Below are 24242 nucleotides of genomic sequence, written 5' to 3' on the forward strand. Positions count from 1 at the left end.
TTCTCCAGCAAATCCATAAAGCCGGCGAGGAGTCATGTTTAAATCATGCTGCTTGTATTCTGCGACTCATCAGCTATAGATTACAAAACTATCAGCCTGGCCAGAACGTAAGAAAATGATACTGGATACACATCCAGGCATCGAGCAACCGGCCAGAAGATTAATCTGCTTGATAAATACCCCTCGGCATCCTGGTTTTCAAGAGCGTTCTTCTTTCACAAGACGGTAATTACCGGCTAGTAAATAATCATACAGGATCTGGATGTAGTAAAAACACCGAAAAATAAAAATTGCAGGTGGAAGAAGGTCAGTCAGGATGATGTTTGGTGCCATTTTTGCTTTAAGAACTCGACCTTGCATTTACTTAGAACATTCATACTGCTATCAGGAGATGGAGCAACAAGATACTCCACTTACTTGTCCAAACCCTCTGAGCTGACAGAAAGTAGAGATGTGCATGCGCTCATCATCTCCCGCCTCGATTACTGCAACATCCTCCTCTGTGGCCATTCCCGCTAACTCTTTTGCACCACTCCAGTCTGTCCTCAACTCTGCTGCCCGGGTAATCCACCTCTCTCCTCGCTACTCCCCTGTTTCTCCTCTCTGCAAATCTCTCCACTGGCTCCCAATTCCCCAACAAATCCAGTTCAAACTGCTAACACTGATCTATATAGCCATCCACAATCTGTCCCCTCCCTATATCTCAGTAGTAATCTCCCAATATCTTCCCTCACGTAATCTTCGATACTCCCAAGACCTCCTACTCTCCTCCATACTTATTCGTTCCTCACACAACCGCCTCCAACATTTCTCCCGAATGTCCCTCGTCCTCTGGAATTCCACACCTCAACATGTCTGAATATCCACCACCATCGGATCCTTCAGACAGAACCTGAAAACCCATCTCTCCAGGAAAGCTTACATCCTGCAATAACCATTCTGCCGTCTCACCACCACCCGAGCTGCCGCCTCACCACCACCAGAGCTGTCGTACCTCCGACCTGCTGTCTCTTCCCCATAATCCCGTGGAATGTAAGTCCACAAGGACAGGGTCCTCTCCCCTCTGTACCAGTCTGACATTGTAAATTTGTTTACTGTAAACGATATCTATAACTCTGTACGTAACCCCTTTCTCATGTACAGCCCCATGGAATTAATGGTGCTATATAAATAAATAATAATAAAGTTGTAACCTTCAAAGAAATAGCCTCATCCGCCATAATGGTGAAAAAATGGCTAGGAGATCAATCAGTTATTGCTATGTCTCACCTGGTAAAGTGGATCCTCGTGCCACTAGTCCAGAGAAGTATCTCTAAGGTAGCATGGACAGATGGTGTTGGTGCAGCAGGGTGAGCCAGCTGGAACCAAAGAGGCAGATGTAGCCATGCTGGACAGTGACAGAATGAAGTCGTCTGACTTGTTAATGAAGAACCAGCTGACTGACAGGAGATTTTGAAGCAAAAAGATCTGTTGGTATTGAAGGGTTTATTCAGTAAGCTTGCAGAGCGGAGTTTGTCACAGAGTCAAAAGCAGTGATGGCCCTGTTTGGTAAGGTTACACGGTGACATAGCAGATCTGGCTTTGCCACAAACTGCCGGCAGAACTATCCAAAGATGTACCAGTTGCTGGGAAAAAAAGCAGAGCTTGTTTTGCCATAGAGTCCAAGAACTAAGAAACAGTTTCCGGTAAAGGCTTGTATGCCAAGTACCTGAATACTGAGGCGGTGTGACATCACAAGAGCCCAGATGGCCATGTTAACCCGACGTGTAGAAATTAAGAGAGATGGACAAAAGCAGGGGTATGATCCAGAGCTCAGTGCTGGAGCCAGGACAGGCGAGTAACAGTTATTTTGCTTGCCCAGGTCGTAGTATCGTCATCATGCCATTACACTGCAAAAAGATTATCTCGATTGCAGCTGTTTGTGGTCAATCGTTTCAGCTCAGTTAAAAAAAAAAATCCAATTGTAAGACATGGAGGTTGTGCAAACACAATGTAACAGTAGCCCAACATCACAGCAGAGACAAAATTTGCAGATAATGATGTGACAATAAAAGACTTTTTTCCCTTCCCTATAAAGGCCTCATTGCCAATTGAAAATTAGACAAAGAATACAACCGTCCTAAAAGGGCTAACATCACTGAAATTTGTCACGAACGTTACTCAATTCATAAAAAATTTATTAAAACCTTCATGTATTAGAAGGTTATACAAATAATTAATATGCTTCCGGTCTTAAAGGTACCCTTCAGCTTTATCTTTAAGCATGGGTCCTTAGTACTAGTAGGTCAGCTCCCAACTTGTTCCTGGCACTGTACAGGGTTTCGTGTGTTGAGCATGTCATCAGTGCTGTGTGTGAAGGGGGCTGGCTGACTCATTTCAAAAGCTAAGCTAACCATCACCTGTGACAAAGAAGGCGGGTGATGATACACAACTGTTCATAGTATCCCGGGCTTCACTTCCTTCCCCTTTGGCTGCTGCCCATGGTTGTGCTCCACATCAGGTTTTGCCAGTTATCCAGCATGAATCAATGGCATCATCTACCATGACCTATTTAAGGACAACTGACACAAACAACTGTGTCTTGGGATTGAGACTACAGACTTCAATGTTTAGTGTGCTCCACCTTCTGTGCATACTGTGGTTTTGCTTTCTTCCTTCTCTGCCGGGTTCTACTTCCTCCATCTTTCTGCTCCAGAGATTCCTGTGTGTGCCAAGTCATCAATGCCCACATGACTTCCTGCACCAATACCCATGGTAAGGGCCCACCAGGATCTGAGGCTTAGAGGATCCACCTCACCTGGAGACCCTAACAGGCAGGCTCAGCTAATATTAACTGGTTAGCCCATTTACACATAGCTCTGATGACCTGCCAACATAGGAATAACTGTCCTGTGCCTGACAAAAGCTGGAAGGGAACCTGCCAGGACCCAGGGTCGTTGCTGATATCTGAAAATGTCGTCACTTTTAAGACATGAAGAGTTTCAGTAAGTTGTATATTTTACTAATTTAAGAAGACTTAAGTATTCTTTACAATGTTAGATTGTTAGTGGTCCAACCATTGGCATCACCAATGATATGTTCCATAGTTTGGCATAAAGCAGTTTTTTTAAAGTGCTAGAAATAGTTAAAATCATGGCAATCCCCTACGATCTAACCCCTATTTAGTGAAAATATGATAAATGATCGCAGCTGGAATACTATTTTAACATGTCAAGTCACTTCTAATTTAAGTATTAGTTTCATGAGTGTGGATTCAAACCCTTAGCTTGTGCTTTGTGGTTGGCTTCTCTGTCCACCAAGCCACAGCAGATACACTTTTTCTCCAGGTGTTTCATTTCTGTTATCCTTGCTTCAGTCTTTTTAGGGTAACAGGTGTTTTCATTTACTCATTTGTCTGCCCTATCACCTTTCGGGTGCGACTTTGTATTTTCCTCCTGCTGGTATTTCCTGTTGGTGATAATCTAATTTGGATGTATAAGTATAAGCTAGTCAGTGAAAGACCAGCTAGGGTTTATCTCTTTGCTGTTTATGTTCTTTACCTATCACCTTTTTTCTGTTTCTTTTTAGGAAGAAGGTGAACATTTTCTAGCAGAACGTACTTAATATTATTTTAAAAATTATTTTGTATATCGTGGTTTGCTTTACTCACTCTGGTATCTTTTTTTATTTTAGCACACTTTCCCCTCTGTAGGTAATTTACACTCTAATCTACTCTTTTTCTTTAGGAGGAACGTGAAGCGTTCGACGGCCTTTCGGGCAGCATAGGTCCGAGTTGCCATCGTCTAGTCTGTGGTTAGGGCTATCTCAGCTCACGCAGGATTCCAGGGTCGCTAGTCTGCGCAGGGACCAGTAGGGTCACTTGTAGTTTGTATTGTGCTACCTATTTTCACGAGTGAGTTGCTACACTATCACAGCAATTAGGAGATATGCTAGGGAGTAGTTTATTAGTTTTGTATAAAATAAATCTAATATATATCAATCTATAAAGCTTTTAGGCCACATGGGCATCCAGTGGACCCTGCCTTTATGAGAGAGGGGAGCCACTGCAAAAAGAGACTTCTGCTCTAAGTATTAAACATCTGTCAATTTATCTACATTCATCTCATCACAATATTGGGCTGTGCCATAAGTAAAAAAATCTTAAAATTTTTCGTTTTCAATTTGTTCTCAATTTAAATCTTAATTTTCATGATATCACTAAACAACTAAAAAAATAAAACATAATTCAAATCTTTAAAGGGTTTATTTCTTCATCGGATAGTGCTTGTAAGTATAAGCAATTTACTACTTATTAAAATTTTCACCCGTTCTTTAGATATTGACACTTTGCTTTTGTTTACAGCTCTCCGTCTTGGAGACCGACCATCGCTGCTAGAAAGCAGAACATGTGCAGTGTTTACAAGCTCTTTAAAGCTTGGAAGCGCTGATTTGGAGCTAGCCAGGATTGCTGGAGTGCACTGCTACCTCCCAATCCGGGCCTGCTTCAGTGCAGCATTTACCATCTAGACAGCAGCGGTGGTCGGTCGGCAAGGTAACAAGCTGTAAACAAAAGAAAAGTTAATATCTCAAGAATGGCTGCAAATTTTAAAAAGCAGTAAATTGCCAAAGCCGTTGTTCTTACAAGCACTATCAAAAATACTCATCTATGACAAAGGAAATAATCTTTAAATGACAACTTCTTCTACGAAAAGTTAAACTTTCCAGATGTCACCACTTTGTCATTTCTCCACTATACATCCCAGTGCTTCCAAACAAGACACCAAAATAGCAACATGCCTAAAAGAAGTCATATAGAAACACAGATGACCCCAAATAAATTACATGTCTTATTAAAAGTAGTAAAAAATAAGTGATAAAAAAAAAAATATTCCAAGAAGTATAATATACTCCAAGTCTGAGTCCTGCCAGAACAGATAAATTACCAAGGACTGCACCGACAATGAGCCGTGATAATCCCCCGTCAATTATTAAGGTAATCCTCTTTACTAGCGGAGATTTAGAAAGTGAGAAATTAACTTTGCACCAAAGAAGGAGGCGATGTGTCTGTATGGGAAAAATCTATTCAATTTCTACTAGAAAACTAAGGGGAAAAAATCTCAATGAAAGGTGTAAGTGAAACATTAAGTTTCATCTGATTTGCAGCTCTCTCGCCCTCTCTCCCAGCAGAAAGTCCCAGTAATGCCTCAGCATAATTTCAGCCAGACGCAAAGCTACATGCAAATATGCGAGCATCAGCAGCCACAACAAACTATGGTATCATAAACTATAATATGTATCTGTCAGACATATCAGGGACTGACAGGAAAATCAATTCAAAATGGTAAGTACAACAAATAGTTATTTTTGCACATTATAGACCTATTTCTTCATTTTCTTACCGACATTAAAACTTGTTATCTCTTTCTTCTCTACTGCTCTATCAATAATTTAGATAATACTCTTTCCTATATACAAGAATAACTACTATAATACTGCTCCTATGTACAAGAATGTAACCACTATAATACTGCTCCTATATACAAGAATATAACTACTATAATACTGCCCCTATGTACAAGAATATAACTACTATAATACTGCCCCTATGTACAAGAATATAACTACTATAATACTGCTCCTATGTACAAGAATATACGGTAACTACTATAATACTGCTCCTATATACAAGAATAACTACTATAATACTGCTCCTATATACAAGAATATAACCACTATAATACTGCCCCTATGTACAAGAATATAACTACTATAATACTGCTCCTATGTACAGGAATATAACTACTATAATACTGCTCCGTATGTACAAGATTATAACTACTATAATACTGCCCCTATGTACAAGAATATAACTACTATAATACTGCTCCTATGTACAAGAATATAACTACTATAATACTGCTCCCTATGTACAAGAATATAAGTACTATAATACTGCTCCTATGTACAAGAATATAACTACTATAATACTGCTCCTATGTACAAGAATATAACTACTATAATACTGCTCTTATGTACAGGAATATAACTACTATAATACTGCTCCGTATGTACAAGATTATAACTACTATAATACTGCTCCTATGTACAAGAATATAACTACTATAATACTGCTCCTATGTACAAGAATATAACTACTATAATACTGCTCCCTATGTACAAGAATATAAGTACTATAATACTGCTCCTATGTACAAGAATATAACTACTATAATACTGCCCCTATGTACAAGAATATAACTACTATAATACTGCCCCTATGTACAAGAATATAACTACTATAATACTGCTCCTATGTACAAGAATATACGGTAACTACTGTAATACTGCTCCTATGTACAAGAATATAACTACTATAATACTGCCTCTATGTACAAGAATATAACTACTATAATACTGCCCCTATGTACAAGAATATAACTACTATAATACTGCTCCTATGTACAAGAATATACGGTAACTACTGTAATACTGCTCCTATGTACAAGAATATAACTACTATAATACTGCTCCTATGTACAAGAATATACGGTAACTACTATAATGCTGCCCCTATGTACAAGAATATAACTACTATAATACTGCTCCTATGTACAAGAATATAACTACTATAATACTGCCCCTATGTACAAGAATATAACTACTATAATACTGCTCCTATGTACAAGAATATAACTACTATAATACTGCTCCTATGTACAAGAATATAACTACTATAATACTGCCCCTATGTACAAGAATATAACTACTATAATACTGCCCCTATGTACAAGAATATAACTACTATAATACTGCTCCTATGTACAAGAATATACGGTAACTACTGTAATACTGCTCCTATGTACAAGAATATAACTACTATAATACTGCTCCTATGTACAAGAATATAACTACTATAACACTGCTCCTATGTACCAGAATATAACTACTATAATACTGCTCCTATGTACAAGAATATAACTACTATAATACTGCTCCTATGTACAAGAATATAACTACTATAATACTGCCCCTATGTACAAGAATATAACTACTATAATACTGCTCCTATTTACAAGAATATAACTACTATAATACTGCCCCTATGTACAAGAATATAACTACTATAATACTGCCCCTATGTACAAGAATATAACTACTATAATACTGCTCCTATGTACAAGAATATAACTACTATAATACTGCCCCTATGTACAAGAATATAACTACTATAATACTGCTCCTATGTACAAGAATATAACTACTATAATACTGCCCCTATGTACAAGAATATAACTACTATAATACTGCCCCTATGTACAAGAATATAACTACTATAATACTGCCCCTATGTACAAGAATATAACTACTATAATACTGCCCCTATGTATAATAACTATTGATTCAGCAGAATTAACTCCCTTTTTAACCATTAAAAACAATCATACACTTACCGTATCTTTACCAACTCATTTAGATGGAATTATCTAGTGGGCTGAGGCCAAATTCCAGGACTTTTTCTAACCTCTTGTGCTGAATACTGACACGAGAAATATCCGATCAGCTGTATAAATCATTTCTGTGCAGGTTTCAGGTAGAATTGTCATTTACAGACATGTAAAAGGGGAAGTGACCGGTTGTGACTTCCTCTTGTGTTGTTCTCTCGGCTCCACAACAGCCAAATATCACGTATTTTAGAGAAGCTGTGAAAGAAGTTTCCATTTTGTCTGAAACATTGAAATATGTTCAAATAAGGTAACTCATAGCAAGAGAAAAATAAAATAAAAATCTCAGTAGTAAGTGTTTATCTATAAGGGAAGCAATCATCAGGAAATGCCCTTTTTGCTATTTGAATATAGTATGTTAAATTTAAAAAATTGGATTTTTTTTACATATCACTATCTGTATAAAAAAAAAAAAAATAATAAAAACAGTAAGAGATTACTTCCAATTTTCACAATAGACACAAGGGCTGTTTTACACCGATACTTCCTGTCCTTTCAGAAAGAGTTCTCAGCAGGATCGATTCGATAAAAGGCTGGATTGTCATGACTGATAACACCTCTGTGCACAGCAGGTAACACATTATCCACCAATAACGATAGGTAACAGCACAGCTCACCTGCTCCCCCTCTGTTCACAATGACCTTTGCAAGCGCTCATTAGACACTGCAATACAAAAGATAGTGTCGGGGGTCTAACTATTGTGGCTATGTACATGCGTTGTTTCCTGAAACAGGAAGTTAGGGTCTAAAAAAGCCGTAGATGCCTATATGAAAATTAAAATGTATTTTTATTATTATTAATACACATTGTGATATGTAAAAAAAAAGATATTGCCAAAAAATGTATATATAAGGCGCCATACGTGTTGCTAGTCATAGCACGCTATGCTGCAGTAAGAAGGTCTTTTTCCTCATTCCTTCTGTAATCCGCCACATAGACATATACAACTCCTCGGTCTGGTATGTTTTCATCCTGAGACTGCAAGCAGGATGACATGAGACTGCAAGACTTACTGAAAATGGAACTTAAAGGGGTTGTCTGGGACTCTAATATTAATGACCCATTCTTAGGATAGGTCATCAATGTCTGATTGGTGGGGGTGCAACATCCAGCACCCCCATCCGACACCCCTGCTGATCAGCTGTTCCCAATGTTGACATGGCTGGAGCAGCTCAGTTACGGAGCTGCACAGAACAGCCCTGTCGACTGTGTAGTGACCGCGGACGGGGGCTGCACATCCACCCTGCATTTAAGCACCCGGCTGCGGCCACTATACAGTCAATACAGCTGTGCAACTCCAAAACTGAGCAGTTCCAGATGCCGCCGACACCAGGAACAGCACTGCCACTGGTGTCACACCGCCACCGATCAGATACTGATGACCTATCGCATGGATTGGATATGAACGTTAAAGTTCCAGACAACCCCTTTAAAAGGGGTTTTTCCAAAATCACAAGATGTTTTGTGTCCTTAGGATAGTGAATAACTTGTTGATCATTGGGGGAATGATCTCTGAAACCCCCAGCGATCCTGAGGATGACGCTCCCAAACCCTGATAGGAGCGGATGTGCACATGCTCACAAACCCTGAATGCAGCGGATGTGCACATGCTCAAACCGTGAATGGAGCGGATTTGCACATGCTCACAAACCCTGAATGCAGCGGATGTGTACATGCTCACAAACCCTGATAGGAGCGGATGTGCACATGCTCACAAACCCTGATAGGAGCGGATGTGCACATGCTCACAAACCCTGAATGGAGCGGATGTGCACATGCTCACAAACCCTGAATGGAGCGGATGTGCACATGCTCACAAACCCTGATAGGAGCGGATGTGCACATGCTCACAAACCCTGAATGGAGTGGAAGTGCACATGCTCACAAACCCTGATAGGAGCGGATGTGCACATGCTCACAAACCCTGAGTGGAGCGGATGTGCACATGCTCACAAACCCTGAATGGAGCGGATGTGCACATGCTCACAAACCCTGAATGGAGCGGATGTGCACATGCTCACAAACCCTGAATGGAGCGGATGTGCCCATGCTCACAAACCCTGATAGGAGCGGATGTGCCCATGCTCACAAACCTTGATAGGAGCGGATGTGCACATGCTCACAAACCCTGAATGAAGCGGATGTGCACATGCTCACAAACACTGACTGGAGGGGACGTGCACATGCTCACAAACCCCGAATGGAGCGGATGGGCACATGCTCACAAACCCTGAAAGGAGCTAATGTGAACATGCTCACAAACCCTGAAAGGAGCTGATGTGCACATGCTCACAAACACTGACTGGAGCGGATGTGCACATGCTCACAAACCCTGAATGGAGGGGATGTGCACATGTTCAGCCTTCTTTCCATTCATTATCAGTGGGACTCCCAGAAAGAAAGGACCATTGTGCTTGGCTTTCTCTTAGTAGTTCCATAAACAATGAATGGAGTGAAGGGTGACATATGCTCGTCCGCCCCATTCTCTTTATAGCGCCGTCCTCGGGATCATTACAGTTTCTCCAATGATCAGCAAGTTATCCTCCATCAAATGGATTGGAAATAAACATGTTTTCCTAAAATTGCAAGTTAAGTATGTGGGATGTAAGCCAAGTCTATGCAGCAAGCTGAGTAAGTCTATTCTATAGCAGAAATAACGTTCTGTGATTCCGGCTATGATCAAGTGGTGGTGACATTTGGCTTCAGCAAGAGAAATGATGTAGTTTTCCCCCCATTTACTGCAAGTCTGCGACTGGTACAGAGCGTCTCTCTTTGCTGAAAGGCGGTACCGAGAGTTGGACATACTAAATGATGCACATATAATCTCGTAAGTAAATGGACAGGGCTTGGGTGGCAACTGAGACCTCCGAAAACAAGAACTTAAAAAGCAATATTGATGATGAGGAAAAATTGGACATTATTGTAGTTACAAAAACAGGTTCTGCCACATGCATGGCTTGTTTCTTGTTTCTTTGGTTCTTTTTTTATTTTCGGAGTATTAGCATTGCTCCTGTATTCTTATTGCATGGTCTATTGAAGTCTCAGGGAAGTTAAAAAACCCTCCTCCACATTCCCTTCTTCTTGATTTTACACTGGAGCCCTTCTTATTTAGTTTGGCTCCTGTGTACACAAGCTCAGCAGGAGGTCAGGAAGAAGGCCGGACCAGGGCAAGACTGGAAACAACCAGCAACCGAACTATCACTGACAACTGAAACGATGGCGGAGTCTTCAGCGGGGGTAGCGCTGAGCAACAATGCAGAAGTCTGGCGCCTAATCCCTGCGGCCAGTGATTGGCAGCAGTGGTCACAATGTGAATGCGAGTAAACAAACTGGATCAAGTGGGGATAGTAGAGGTCGGCATTGTTTATTTTTTTCTTCTATTACATTTTTAACTCTTTTTACATATTTTTGGGGGATACAAATTAAATATTGTAGCGACTCTGAGTAGTCCCAAAGACAATGAATACAGAGGTGGTGTGCACACGCAGGGACCACCTTATTCCGACAAGCCATTCAGAACCCCTTCTTACGATAGGTTGGGGTCTCTGTGGTTGAACCCCCCAGCGAATGTTCACCTCTCCGGAGAAGATTGTTCGGCCAGAACTTAGGACATATTCGGTTAGCACCTTCCACGCCCCGTCCCAACGTCAGCACATTTCCTAATCTATGTCCAGCATGTGCAATGACCTCCCATTGACATAACATCATGGTGTCCTACCAGAGATGTTACAACACCCAGCAGTGTGTAACGTCTGGTATGCGCTGCACGGGCGACACAGGCAGGACCTGACCAGTCATTCTGGGCAGCCTTACCCCACACATCCTGCCCACCAGAGACCACTGACACCTCCAGCGCGGCTCTGTAGTGTCACATCTCACAAGGTACGAGGAAGTTTCTCTATCAGCACACACCTCGCTAATGAGGAAGAGCGCCGGAGTAACCCTTCACCTCCTGCAGGCAAATAACGTGACTTATACCACTGTAAGAACAATGACACGTAAAAACGTTATCCACATCTACAGGTGCTTCTCACAAAATTAAAATATCATCAAAAAGTTAATTTATTTCAGCTCTTCAATACAAAAACTGAATCTCGTATATTATATAGAGTCATTACACACGGAGGGATCTATTTCACATGTTTATTTCTGTTAATGTTGATGATTATGGCTTACAGCCAATGAAAACCCAAATGTCATTATCTCAGTAAATTAGAATAATTAACATAAAACACCTGCAAAGGCTTCCTAAGCGTTTACAAAGATCCCTTAATCTGTTTCAGTAGCTCCACAATCATGGGGAAGACTGCGGACCTGACAGACGTCCAGAAGGCAGTCACTGACACACTCCACAAGGAGGGGAAGCCACAAAAGGTCATTGCTAAAGAAGCCGGCTGCTCACAGAGTGCTGTATCCAAGCATAATAATGGAAAGTGGAGTGGAAGGAAAAAGTGTGGTAGAAAAAGGTGCACAAGCAACCGGGATAACCGCAGCCTTGAAAGGATTGTTAAGAAAAGACCATTCAAAAATTTTGGGGAGATTCACAAGGAGTGGACTGCTGCTGGAGTCATTGCTACAAGAGCCACCACACACAGATGTATCCAGGACATGGGCTACAAGTGTCACATTCCTTGTGTCAGCCACTCATGACCAATAGACAACGCCAGAAGCGTCTTACCTGGGCCAAGGAGAAAAAGAACTGGACTGTTGTCAGTGGTCCAAGGTGTTGTTTTCAGATGAAAGTAAATTTTGCATTTCATTTGGAAATCAAGGTCCCAGAGTCTGGAGGAAGAGTGGAGAGGCCACAACCCAAGCTGCTGGAGGTCTAGTGTGAAGTCTCCACAATCAGTGATGGTTTGGGGAGCCATGTCATCTGCTGGTGTAGGTTCACTGTGTTTTATCAAGACCAAAGTCAGCGCAGCGGTCTACCAGGAAATGTTAGAGCACTTCATACTTCCCTCTACCGACAAGCTTTTTGGAGATGGAAATGTAATTCTCCAGCAGGACCTGGCCCCTGTCCACACTGCCAAAAGTACCAATACCTGGTGTAAAAACAACAGTATCACTGTGCTTGATTGGCAGCAAACTCGCCTGACCTTAACCCCATAGTGAATCTATGGGATATTGTCAAGAGGAAGATGAGACACCAGACCCAACAATGCAGATGAGCTGAAGGCTGCTATCAAAGCAACCTGGGCTTCCATAACCCCTCAGCAGTGCCACAGGCTGATCGCCTCCATGCCACGCCGCATTGATGCAGTAACTGATGCAAAAGGAGCCCGACCAAGTATTGAGTGCATTTACTGAACATACATTTCAGTAGACCAACATTTCGGATTTACAATCATTTTTTCAAGCTGGTGTTATAAAGTATTCTAATTTACTGAGATAATGACTATTGGGTTTTCATTGGCTGTAAGCCATGATCATCAACATTAACAGAAATAAACAGTTGAAATAAATCACTCTGTGTGTAATGACTCTATACAATATATGAAATTCACTTTTTGTATTGAAGAGCTGAAATAAATTAACTTTTTGATGATATTCTAATTCTGTAAGAAGCACCTGTATTTCACTAATAACTTCATATTGTGGAGTTTATATAGGATTGGGCAACATAAAAAGCTACATTACTGATCCTGAGTTACATCCTGTATTATACTCCAGAGCTGCACTCACTATTCTGCTGGTGCAATCACTATGTACACACATTACATTACTGATCCTGAGTTACATCCTGTATTATACCCCAGAGCTGCACTCACTATTCTGCTGGTGCAGTCACTGTGTACATACATTACATTACTGAACCTGAGTTACATCCTGTATTATACTCCAGAGCTGCACTCACTATTCTGCGGGTGCAGTCACTGTGTACATACAGTACATTACTGATCCTGAGTTACATCCTGTATTATACCCCAGAGCTGCACTCACTATTCTGCTGGTGCAGTCACTGTGTACATACATTACATTACTGATCCTGAGTTACATCCTGTATTATACCCCAGAGCTGCACTCACTATTCTGCTGGTGCAGTCACTGTGTACATACATTACATTACTGATCCTGAGTTACATCCTGTATTATACTCCAGAGCTGCACTCACTATTCTGCTGGTGCAGTCACTGTGTACATACATTACATTACTGATCCTGAGTTACATCCTGTATTATACCCCAGAGCTGCACTCACTATTCTGCTGGTGCAGTCACTGTGTACATACATTACATTACTGATCCCGAGTTACATCCTGTATTATACTCCAGAGCTGCACTCACTATTCTGCTGGTGCAGTCACTGTGTACTTACATTACATTACTGATCCTGAGTTACATCCTGTATTATACCGCAGAGCTGCACTCACTATTCTGCTGGTGCAGTCAGTGTGTACATACATTACATTACTGATTCTTAGTTACATCCTGTATTATACCGCAGAGCTGCACTCACTATTCTGCTGGTGCAGTCACTGTGTACATACATTACATTACTGATCCTGAGTTACATCCTGTATTATACCCCAGAGCTGCACTCACTATTCTGCTGGTGCAGTCACTGTGTACATACATTACATTACTGATCCTGAGTTACATCCTGTATTATACCGCAGAGCTGCACTCACTATTCTGCTGGTGCAGTCACTGTGTACATACATTACATTACTGATCCTGAGTTACATCCTGTATTATACCCCAGAGCTGCACTCACTATTCTGCATGCTTTAGAAGTGAAACCAGTCTGCATGCGATGTAAACATTGATTATGCAGCGGTGCTAAGAATTCCCTCTAATCTAATATTGATGGCTTAATTTAGGGATAAGTTGTCAATTTTAGAAGGCTATAAAACCGCATTAAACAGCCACGACATGAAATATGGAGGCGACATGTTAATTCATCCCTGAGCCGGGAAGTGATGAGATCTCTGTTACATAAGACGTCTCTGCGGCATCGATGCAAACCTCAGCCGGGGTCACCGAGCCGTCTGCTCCATTGTGTCAAGATGTTCTGCTAATAGAATCATTATGTTCCTGGATACACTGGGGAAAATAACTATTTGATACACTGACAAATCTGTAAGTTTTCCCACCTACAAAGAATGGAGAGGTCTGTGATTGTTATCATAGGTACACCTCACCTGTGAGAAAGAATTAAAAAAAAAATCCAGAAAATCACATTGAAGGATTTTTAATTAAATAAATTTATTGCATGAAATAAGTATTTGATACAATAGAAAAATAGAACTTAATATTTTGTGCAGAAACCTTTGTTTGCAATTACAGAAGTCAGACGTTTCCTACATTAGCAAACACCTCCAATTAGAAATGTAGTATAGTTCTTCTGATTAGCTATGTCGCTTAGCCCATGTGCAGGGAATTGCAGTAGCTTAGGTATCCAGGTGACAGTTAGTGGTTGTAACTATGGATACCTAAGCTACTTCTCGTTCCCTGCACATAGGGTAAGCAACACAATGAATCAGAAGAACTATACTACATTTCTCATTGGAGGTATTGGCTATTATTATTATTATTATTATTATATCAAATACGTATTGGGATGGGATCTTGGAGATGGGAATACCCTTTTAACTTTTTATTTTTCCATATGAAGTCTTGTTCTTTTCTTTTTTTGTGGAGCGAGTTGTAATTTTGAATGACACCATTTACTTTACCACAAAAAAAAAAAAAATGGATTCAAGTGGGACGGAAAGGTGAAAAAAAGCAATTCAGCCGTGGGGTTTTTTGTGTTTATTTTTGGTCTTGTTTTACCAGGTTGATTGTGCAGAAAAAGTGGCTACACAAAGAACAGTATATTTATTTTTTACTTTTTTTGTTTCTTTTTTCTATTTTTATTACCTTTAATGGCTTAAAAAAGAATGTTTAACTTTGTAAAAATTAATTTGGTTTGTGTGGAGAAATACTGAGACTAGTAGGCCAGGGATCACCGTCATTGACACCTAGAAGAAATCCCATATACTGTGCTATATATATATATATATATATATATATATATATATATATATATATATATATATATATATATATATATATATATATATATATATATATAAAAGGTGCAAAGGTTGCACTTGTTTGTGGGCCCCAAAATCTGAGAGGCCCCATAATTTCGTAAAGCCATAGCACTGCATGTGATGGCATATTATATAAATGCATAATAATATAATAAGTGTATTTTTGCTCTTGTTAAGGAAATATATACTGTATATACGATAGCCCATACACAGACCGACGTAAAGTTTTAGCACCGTGGCCCGGAGCCTTAAACTACTCCTAAGGCTGTATCTCCTCATCAAAGACGCTTTCCCTTCAAGTTTAAAGAAAATGGTATTTCTAAAGAGTGACTCCAACTGTTGTTCGAAGGGATTGGATAGTCTGAAAATACCATGGGTTAGGATCCAAGATCTGTGAACTCCAGCAGGGCCCTGACTAGGAAAGGAAGGGGGATGTTTCTCTGGTCAGTTTTGGATCCTTTCTGCTTAGGTTTCGCAAGCAAGGGATCACTGAGAGCAGAAGAAAATGGATTTTTAAAGAGTGACTCTTCCTGTTGTTCAAAGGGACTGGATAGTCTGAAAATACCATGGGCATGGACCCTAAATCTGGGAAGCCCAGCAGTGACGTCACCAAGAAAACAGGGGATGTTTCTCTGGTCAGTTGTGGATCCTTTCCACTTAGGTTTTGCAAGCAAGGGATCACGGAGAGGAGAAGAAAATGGATTTTTAAAGGGTGCCTCCTCATGTTGTTCAAAGGGATATGATAGTCTGAAAATACTATGGGTATGGATCCAAAATGAGGGAAGCTTAGCAGTGACCTCACCAAGAAATGGAGAGGATGTTTGCCTGGTCAGCTTTGGTTCCTTTCCGCTTAGGTTTCACAAGCAATGGATCACTGAGAGCAGAAGAAAATGGATTTTTAAAGAGTGACTCCTACTGTTGTTCGAAGGGACAGGATAGACTGAAAATACCATGGGCATGAATCCAAAATCTGGGAAGCCCAGCAGTGACCTCACCAGGTAAGGCGGTGGGGTGTTTCTTTGGTCAGTTTTGGATGCCTGCCGCTTATGTCCTGCAAGCAAGGGATCACTGGAGATCTATGTAAGCAAGCTGATGTCCAGATTGTGGAGCCCAGTCAGAATGATACATCGCACAGTCATTCCAAAAACCAGTGTCTGCAGGCAACCCACTATCTAGAGATCATGTGATCGCTCCCAACCAATAAATATATCAGTAATTAGTACACACTATATAGGGATAGGCATTAAAGGGTTGTTTCTATCAGCCAATTACTACATTTTGCTTGGATTGCCCTGCATTAGCTAGGATGAAAATTCAGTAGGAATGGTAATTCCTGCACAAGTCGACCACATATCACACATCTATTATATAACTTATCCCTGGCTCCTGCAGAAGATACAATGGACGCAACACAATATAAGCAAAGGACACCTTACTACAGTACTGGAGGATGATTAGCAAAACAGCGTCTAAACAGTTAATAATTAGGACACTTAGCAACTGATGATAAATGACAAAGGACAATTCAGTGATTATTTGACAATTCCAGCTAAGGTGCCGAAATCAAACAGGAAACAATCAGCATGTTCAATGTCACAGAGGTCAACGAGATATTATGTGTGCCCCTATACATACCCATCAAAGACCAAAAAAAAAGCCACGTTTTCAGTTTGCTAGTGTTGAAATAAATTGGGCCATCGCTGAGGAAATTTGTGATTTAATGTGATCTGATACAAATATATCAGAGGTCATGAAAAGAAGAGCAAGAATGTAACAAAGAAATTAAATTAATAATAATTGCAACAATGTATCACAGGCTACAGACATCTGATATCACGGTGTGATACTGTTACATTGTATCCATCAGCTGACACATACCATACACACATGTTCCCCCGCCGCACATATCAGAGGTACCTCCCCAAATCCTCTTATTTTACAGTTCCCAAGGTCATCAACAGAGCGAGATCAAACAAGAACCAGACACCAGAGGGGTGAAGAGAAGGAGCAAAACACAAAGAACATCACAGAAAATACTAATTGCTTGGACCACACAGCTTCTGAGCCAGGATCTAGCTGTCGGAGTATACAATGGCATGTAAAAATTTGGGCGCCCCTGTTGGAAATTACTCCTATTGTGAATAGTTATTCAAGCTGAATGTGTAATGATCTCTAAAAGGCCTAATGTTACAGATGACACATTTCCTATGTATTTTAGGTAAATATATATATATTTTTCCATCTTTCAAATTTTAAAAATTACAAAAAGAAAAATGGGCTGATGCAAAAGTTTGATTCCAGTTCTGTGAGATTCATAGGGCGTATTGCATCCTCTGCTATTTTGCTGTCTAGCCACAAATTTTCAATGATGTTCAGATCAGGGGACTGTGAGGGCCATTGTAAAACCTTCAGCTTTCGCCTTTTGTGGTCGTCTATTGTGGATTTTGACGTGTTTTTAGAATCATTATACATTTGTAGAAGCCATTCTCTTTTTAACGTCAGCTTTTCTTACAGTTGGTGTTATGTTTACATCAAGAATTTGTTTAAATGTAATTGAATCCATTCTTCTCTGTACCCGTGAAATGTTCCCTGTGCCATTGACTGCAACACAATCCCAAAGCATGATTCATTCACCCCCATGCTTAATGGTCGGAGAGATGTTCTTTTCCTGAAATTCTGCGCCCTTTTTTCTCCACACATACATTTGATCATTGTTGCCAAAAAGTTCTATTTTAACCCCCATCGGTCCACAGGACTTGTTTCCAAAATGCATCAGGCTTGCTTAGAAGTTTTTCATACTTCTGACGCAGAATTTTATGGTGAGGACACAGGAGAAGTTTTCTTCTGGTGACTCTTCCATGAAGGCCATAATATTGTAGCAGGTGTCGTTGAACAGTAAAACAATGTACCACAACTCCTGAGTCTTATGCTAAATCTTTCTGAAAGTCTTTTGCAGTCAAACGGGGGTTCTGATTTTTTTTCTCTAGCAATACTAGGATCAGCTCTCACTGACATTTAGCTTGGTCTTCCAGGCCTTATCTTGACCTCCACTGTTCCTGGTTAACCACTATTGCTTAATTACATTTTGAAATGAGGAAAGGACAACTTGAAAACGCTTTGCTATATTCATATAGCTTCTCCTGCTTTGTGGCCTCCACCATTTTCAGAGTGCTAGGCTGCTGCTTTGAAGAACTCATGGCTGCTGTTTTTTTTTGTCACAAGGTTAGAGGAGGCTGGGTTTTTATAAAGCTGGGAAATTTGCATCCCCTGACCTTTCCTAATGACGATAGTGGACAAGCCATAACCCTAACAAGATAATTAAGGTCTGAAACTTTGGTCAAAGGTAATTGAGCACACAAATCTCCTAGGGTGCCCAAACTTTTGCATCGGCCCATTTTTCTTTTTGTAAAAAATGACTAAATATTTTTTTTTTGCCTAAAATACAAAGGAAATGTGTCATCTTTTACTTTAGGCCTTTTTGAGATCATTTCATCTTCATCTTGCTTAACTGTTCACAATAAAAGTAATTTTAACCAGGGGTGCACAAACTTTTACATGCCACTGTATGTTGGTGTGTATGTGTAGTTGTGTGTGTATGTATCTGTGCATATTAATGTGTATGTTTAACCGTATGTATATGAATGCATTTATGTGTCTGCATGTATTCATCCAGCTGTGTTTATCTATTATATGCATGTACACACGTGGTCAAAATTGTTGGTACCCCTCGTTTTATGACAGAAAAAGCCACAATGGTCACAGAAATAACTTGAATCTGACAAAAGTCATAATAAATTAAAAATCTATGAAAATGAACAAATGAAAGTCAGACTTTGCTTTTCATCCATGCTCCCACAAAATAAAAAAAAAAAACTCATGAAATCGGCCTGCACAGAAATGATGGGACCCCTGGAAAAAATGTGACAAAAGGGACATGATAAATCACGGTGTGTCCACTAACTAGCGTCACCGTTGTCTACACTCCTGGAATCAGTGTTGGCCGGTATATAGGGCTACAGATCCTCACTGTGCTGTGTGGTGACATGGTGTGTATCACACTCGGCATGGACCAGAGGAAGCCAAGGAAAGAGTCGTCTCAGGAGATTAGAAAGAAAATAATAGACAAACATGATAAAGGTAAAAGTTATAAGACCATCTCCAAGCAGCGTGATGTTCCTGTGACTACAGCTGCACATATTATTCAGAAATGTAAGATCCATGGGACTGTAGCCGACCTCCTTGGACGTGGCCGCAGGAGGAACATTGATGACAAATCAAAGAGACGGATAATACGAATGGTAACAAAAGAGCCCAGAAAATCTTCTAAACATATTAAAGGGAACCTGTCACCCCGTTTTTTCCGTCTGAGATAAAAATACTGTCAAATAGGGCCTGAGCTGTGCATTACAATAGTGTATTTTGTGGACCCTGATTCCCCACCTATGCTGCCGAAATACGTTACCAAAGTAGTCGTTTTCGCCTGTCAATCAGGCTGGTCTGGTCAGATGGGCGTGGTGTCTTCCCCCAGATCTTGCTTAGTTTTCCGTTGGTGGCGTAGTGGTGTGCGCATGCCCAAGGTCCCGAATCCGCTGCACAGGGGAGTGAAAAGAGCGCGATGTGCACTTTCATTGGTGATCGGTGGGGGCGGCCATCTTCCTTTGGCCGCGTGTGCGCAGAAGCTCTGCTCAGGCCCTATTTAACAGTAATGCTCTGCTCAGGCCCTATTTAACAGTATTTTTATCTCAGACGGAAAAAACGGGGTGACAGGTTCCCTTTAAAGGTGAACTTCAACCTCAAGAAACATCAGTGTTAGATCGCACCATCCATCGTGAGCCAAAGTGGACTTCATGGGAGACGACCAAGGAGGGCACCATTGTTGGAAAAAATCATAAAAAAGTCAGACTGGAACTTGCCGAACTACATGTTGACTAGTCACAAAGCTTCTGAGAAAATATCCTATGGACAGATGAGACATAAATGGAACTTTTTGGCAAGGCACATCAGCTCTATGTTCACAGACGGAAAAATGAAGCATATCAAGAAAAGAACACTATCCCTACTGTGAAACATGGAGGAGGCTCTGTTATGTTCTGGGGCTGCTTTGCTGCATCTGGCACAGGGTGTCTAGAATCTGTGCAGGTTACAATGAAATCTCAAGACTATCAAGGGATTCTACAGAGAAATGTGCTGCCCAGTGTCAGAAAGCTTGGTCTCAGTCCTGGGTCTTGCAACAAGATAATGACCCAAATCACACAGCTAAAACACCCAAGAATGGCGAAGAGGAAAACATTGGACTATTCTGAAGTGGCCTTCTATGAACCCTGACCTAAATCCTATTGAGCATCTTTGGAAAGAGCTGAAACATGCCGTCTGGGAAAGGCAACCTTCAAACACGAGACAACTGGAGCAGTTTGCTCTTGAGGAGCGGACAAAATACCTGTCGAGAGGAGCAGAAGTCTCATTGTCAGTTACAGGAATCGTGTGATTGCAGTGATTGCCTCAAAAGGTTGTACAACAAAATATTAGGGGTACCATCATTTCTGTCCAGGCCGATTTCATGAGTTTTATTTTTTTTAATTCTGTGGAAGCATGGCTGAAAAGCAATGTCTGACTTCCATTTGTTCGTTTTCATAGATCTTTTATTTATTATTACTTTTGTCAGATTCAAGTTTATTTCTGTGACCATAGTGGGTTTTTCTGTCATTAAACGAGGGGCACCAACAATTTTGACCACGTGTGTAGCTGCATTTATGTATTTATTTAGGTGAGTGTGTATCTTCTGTGTTTATACTGTATATATGCAAACATCTAGGTGTATGTGCGCGAGAGTGTTTGTATGAATGAATATAAGCATACAGGTTTGTGTGTGCGCTTGTATCAGGGATGTAGCTAGCATTGTGACTGTCTATGTATGTAGAGTAAATCTATTTCTAATAGTGTTATTGACATGAAGTTTTTACCAGATGTCGGTAACAGCTCATCCAATCCACACAAAGAAATCACCACAGATGTAAATAAATTAAGTGTAATAATGAGAAATGACACAGGGAAAAAGTATTGAACACATGAAGAAAGAGAGGTTCAAAAAGCCATGGAAAGTCACAGCTGAGATCAACCAGTAATTAGAAAGCAATCCAACCTATAAGTGACAAATAATATCAGCTGATGACCTATAAAAAGATGTCTCATTACCAAGGTGTCACATAAGAAACATCTCATAATGGGTAAAACCAGTGAGATGTCTCAAGACCTTCACAACCTTATTGTTGCAAAACATATTGATGGCATTGGCTACAAAAGAATTTCTACACAACTGAAGATTTCAGTGAGCACTGTTGGGGCCATAATCTGGAAGTGGAAAGAATATAATTTCACCATAAGACACGACCAGGTGCTCCCCGCAAAATTTCAGACCCAGGAGTGTTAAGAATTATCAGAAGAGTTGTCCAAGAGCCATGGATCACCTATGGAGAGCTACTGAAAGACCTGGAATCAGAAGGTGCAGTTGTTTCAATGAAAACTATAAGTAAAGCACTCAACCTCCATGTGGCCTGTATGTACGCTCACCACGCAATAATCCATTCCTGAACAAAAAGCATGTTCAAGCGTGTTAACAGTTTGGTCACCAACATTTAGACAAGCCTGTGAAATACTGGGAGAATACAATCTGGTCAGATGAGACCAATATTAAACTGTTTGGATGCCATAATACACATTATGTTTGGAGGCCAGATGGCACTGCAAATAATCCCCAAAACACCATACCAACAGTGAAGAGTGGAGGTGGCAACATCATGGTGTGGGGCTGTTTTTCGGCATGCAGCACTGACAAACTTCATATAATTGAAGGAAGGATGAATGGACAAATGTACAGAGACCTTCTTGATAAAAATCTGATGCAAGCTACCAGTATGATGAAGAGGAAATGAGGGTGGAAATTTCAGCAAAACAATGATCCCAAATACAGTCAATGAAACTCTCAATTAATTTCAGAAAAAGAGAATAAAACTGCAAGAATGGCCAAGCCGATCACCGGACCTGAATCCTATAGAAAATGTTTGGAAGGAACTAAAGCTCAGAGTTCATAGAAGGAGCCCACATAAGCTTCAGGATATGAAGAGTGTTTGTGTGGAAGAATGAGCCAAAATCAGACCTGAGCAATGTCTGCAACTAGTTTCTCTAAACAAGAAATGTCTTGAAGCTTCATCACCAACAAAGGCTTTTATAAAAAGTATTAAATACATTTCAGTAAGTGTGTTCAATACATTTTCTCGCTGTCATTTCTCATTATTACACATAATTTATGGACATCTATGGTTTGATTTGTTTGCCTGTGAGGATTGGATGGATTGTTGCCAACATCTGGTGAAAATTTCATGTCAATAACACCTTTAGAAATATATTTTATTAGAAAATTAGTGACGTGTTCAATACTGTTTTCATCTGTTGTACGTAGTGTATGTGTATAACCAGGTGTGTATATACTGTATGTACTGTATATGTGTATATACGTACTGTATATGTAGGTATATATATGTACGATATATGTGTATGTAGGTGTATATATGTAATGTGCATGTGCATATATGTACTGTATATGTGTATGTAGGTGTATATATGTACTGTGTATATGTATCCAGGTGCATATATGTACTGTATATGTGTATGTATGTGCATGTAGGTATATATATGTACTGTATATGTGTATGTATGTGCATGTAGGTATATATATGTACTGTATATGTGTATGCATGTGCTGTATGTGTATGTAGGTTTATATATGTACTGTATATGTGTATGTATGTGCTGTAATGTGTAGGTGTATATATAGGTGAATATATGTACTGTATATGTGTATGTACATGCTGTATGTGTATGTAGGTGTATATGTACTGTATATGTGTATGTAGCTGTATATATGTACTGTATATGTGCATGTAGGTATATACAGTATATGCACTGTATATGTGTATGTAGGTGTATATATGTACTGTGTATATGTATCCAGGTGCATATATGTACTGTATATGTGTATGTATGTGCATGTAGGTATATATATGTACTGTATATGTGTATGTATGTGCTGTAATGTGTATGTAGGTGTATATATAGGTGAATATATGTACTGTATATGTGTATGTACGTGCTGTATGTGTATGTAGGTGTATGTACTGTATATGTGTATGTACGTATAGGTGTATATATGTACTGTATATGTGTATGTAGGTTTATATATGTACTGTATATGTGTATGCATGTGCTGTAGGTTTATATATGTACTGTATATATGTATGTACGTGCTGTATGTGTATGTAGGTGTATATGTACTGTATATGTGTATGTACGTATAGGTGTATATATGTACTGTATATGTGTATGTACGTGCTGTATGTGTATGTAGGTGTATATGTACTGTATATGTGTATGTACGTATAGGTGTATATATGTACTGTATATGTGTATGTACGTGCTGTATGTGTATGTAGGTGTATATATGTACTGTATATGTGTATGTAGGTGTATATATGCACTGTATATGTGTATGTAGGTGTATATATGTACTGTATATATGTATGTAGGTGTATATATGCACTGTGTATGTGTGGAGATGTTGCATATTCTGGCTTTCTGATGTGACATGTCTGCAGATAGGTGAGGTGCAGACACTGTGGTGTATGTATGTATATATATATTAGACACAGGCTGCCGTCACTGAGATGCTTCC

The 24242-nt window shown here is 40.0% G+C and overlaps 1 protein-coding gene across 6 annotated transcripts in view; it reads right to left on the minus strand.

The window, feature by feature from the left end:
* Nucleotides 1–24242, minus strand: part of CYRIB (CYFIP related Rac1 interactor B) — a 179483-nt gene that overhangs the window by 139488 nt on the left and 15753 nt on the right. The window lies entirely within an intron of this gene.

The sequence above is a fragment of the Ranitomeya variabilis genome, chromosome 6 (assembly GCF_051348905.1).
Source record: "Ranitomeya variabilis isolate aRanVar5 chromosome 6, aRanVar5.hap1, whole genome shotgun sequence".
In the NCBI taxonomy this organism is placed as follows: Eukaryota; Metazoa; Chordata; class Amphibia; order Anura; family Dendrobatidae; genus Ranitomeya; species Ranitomeya variabilis.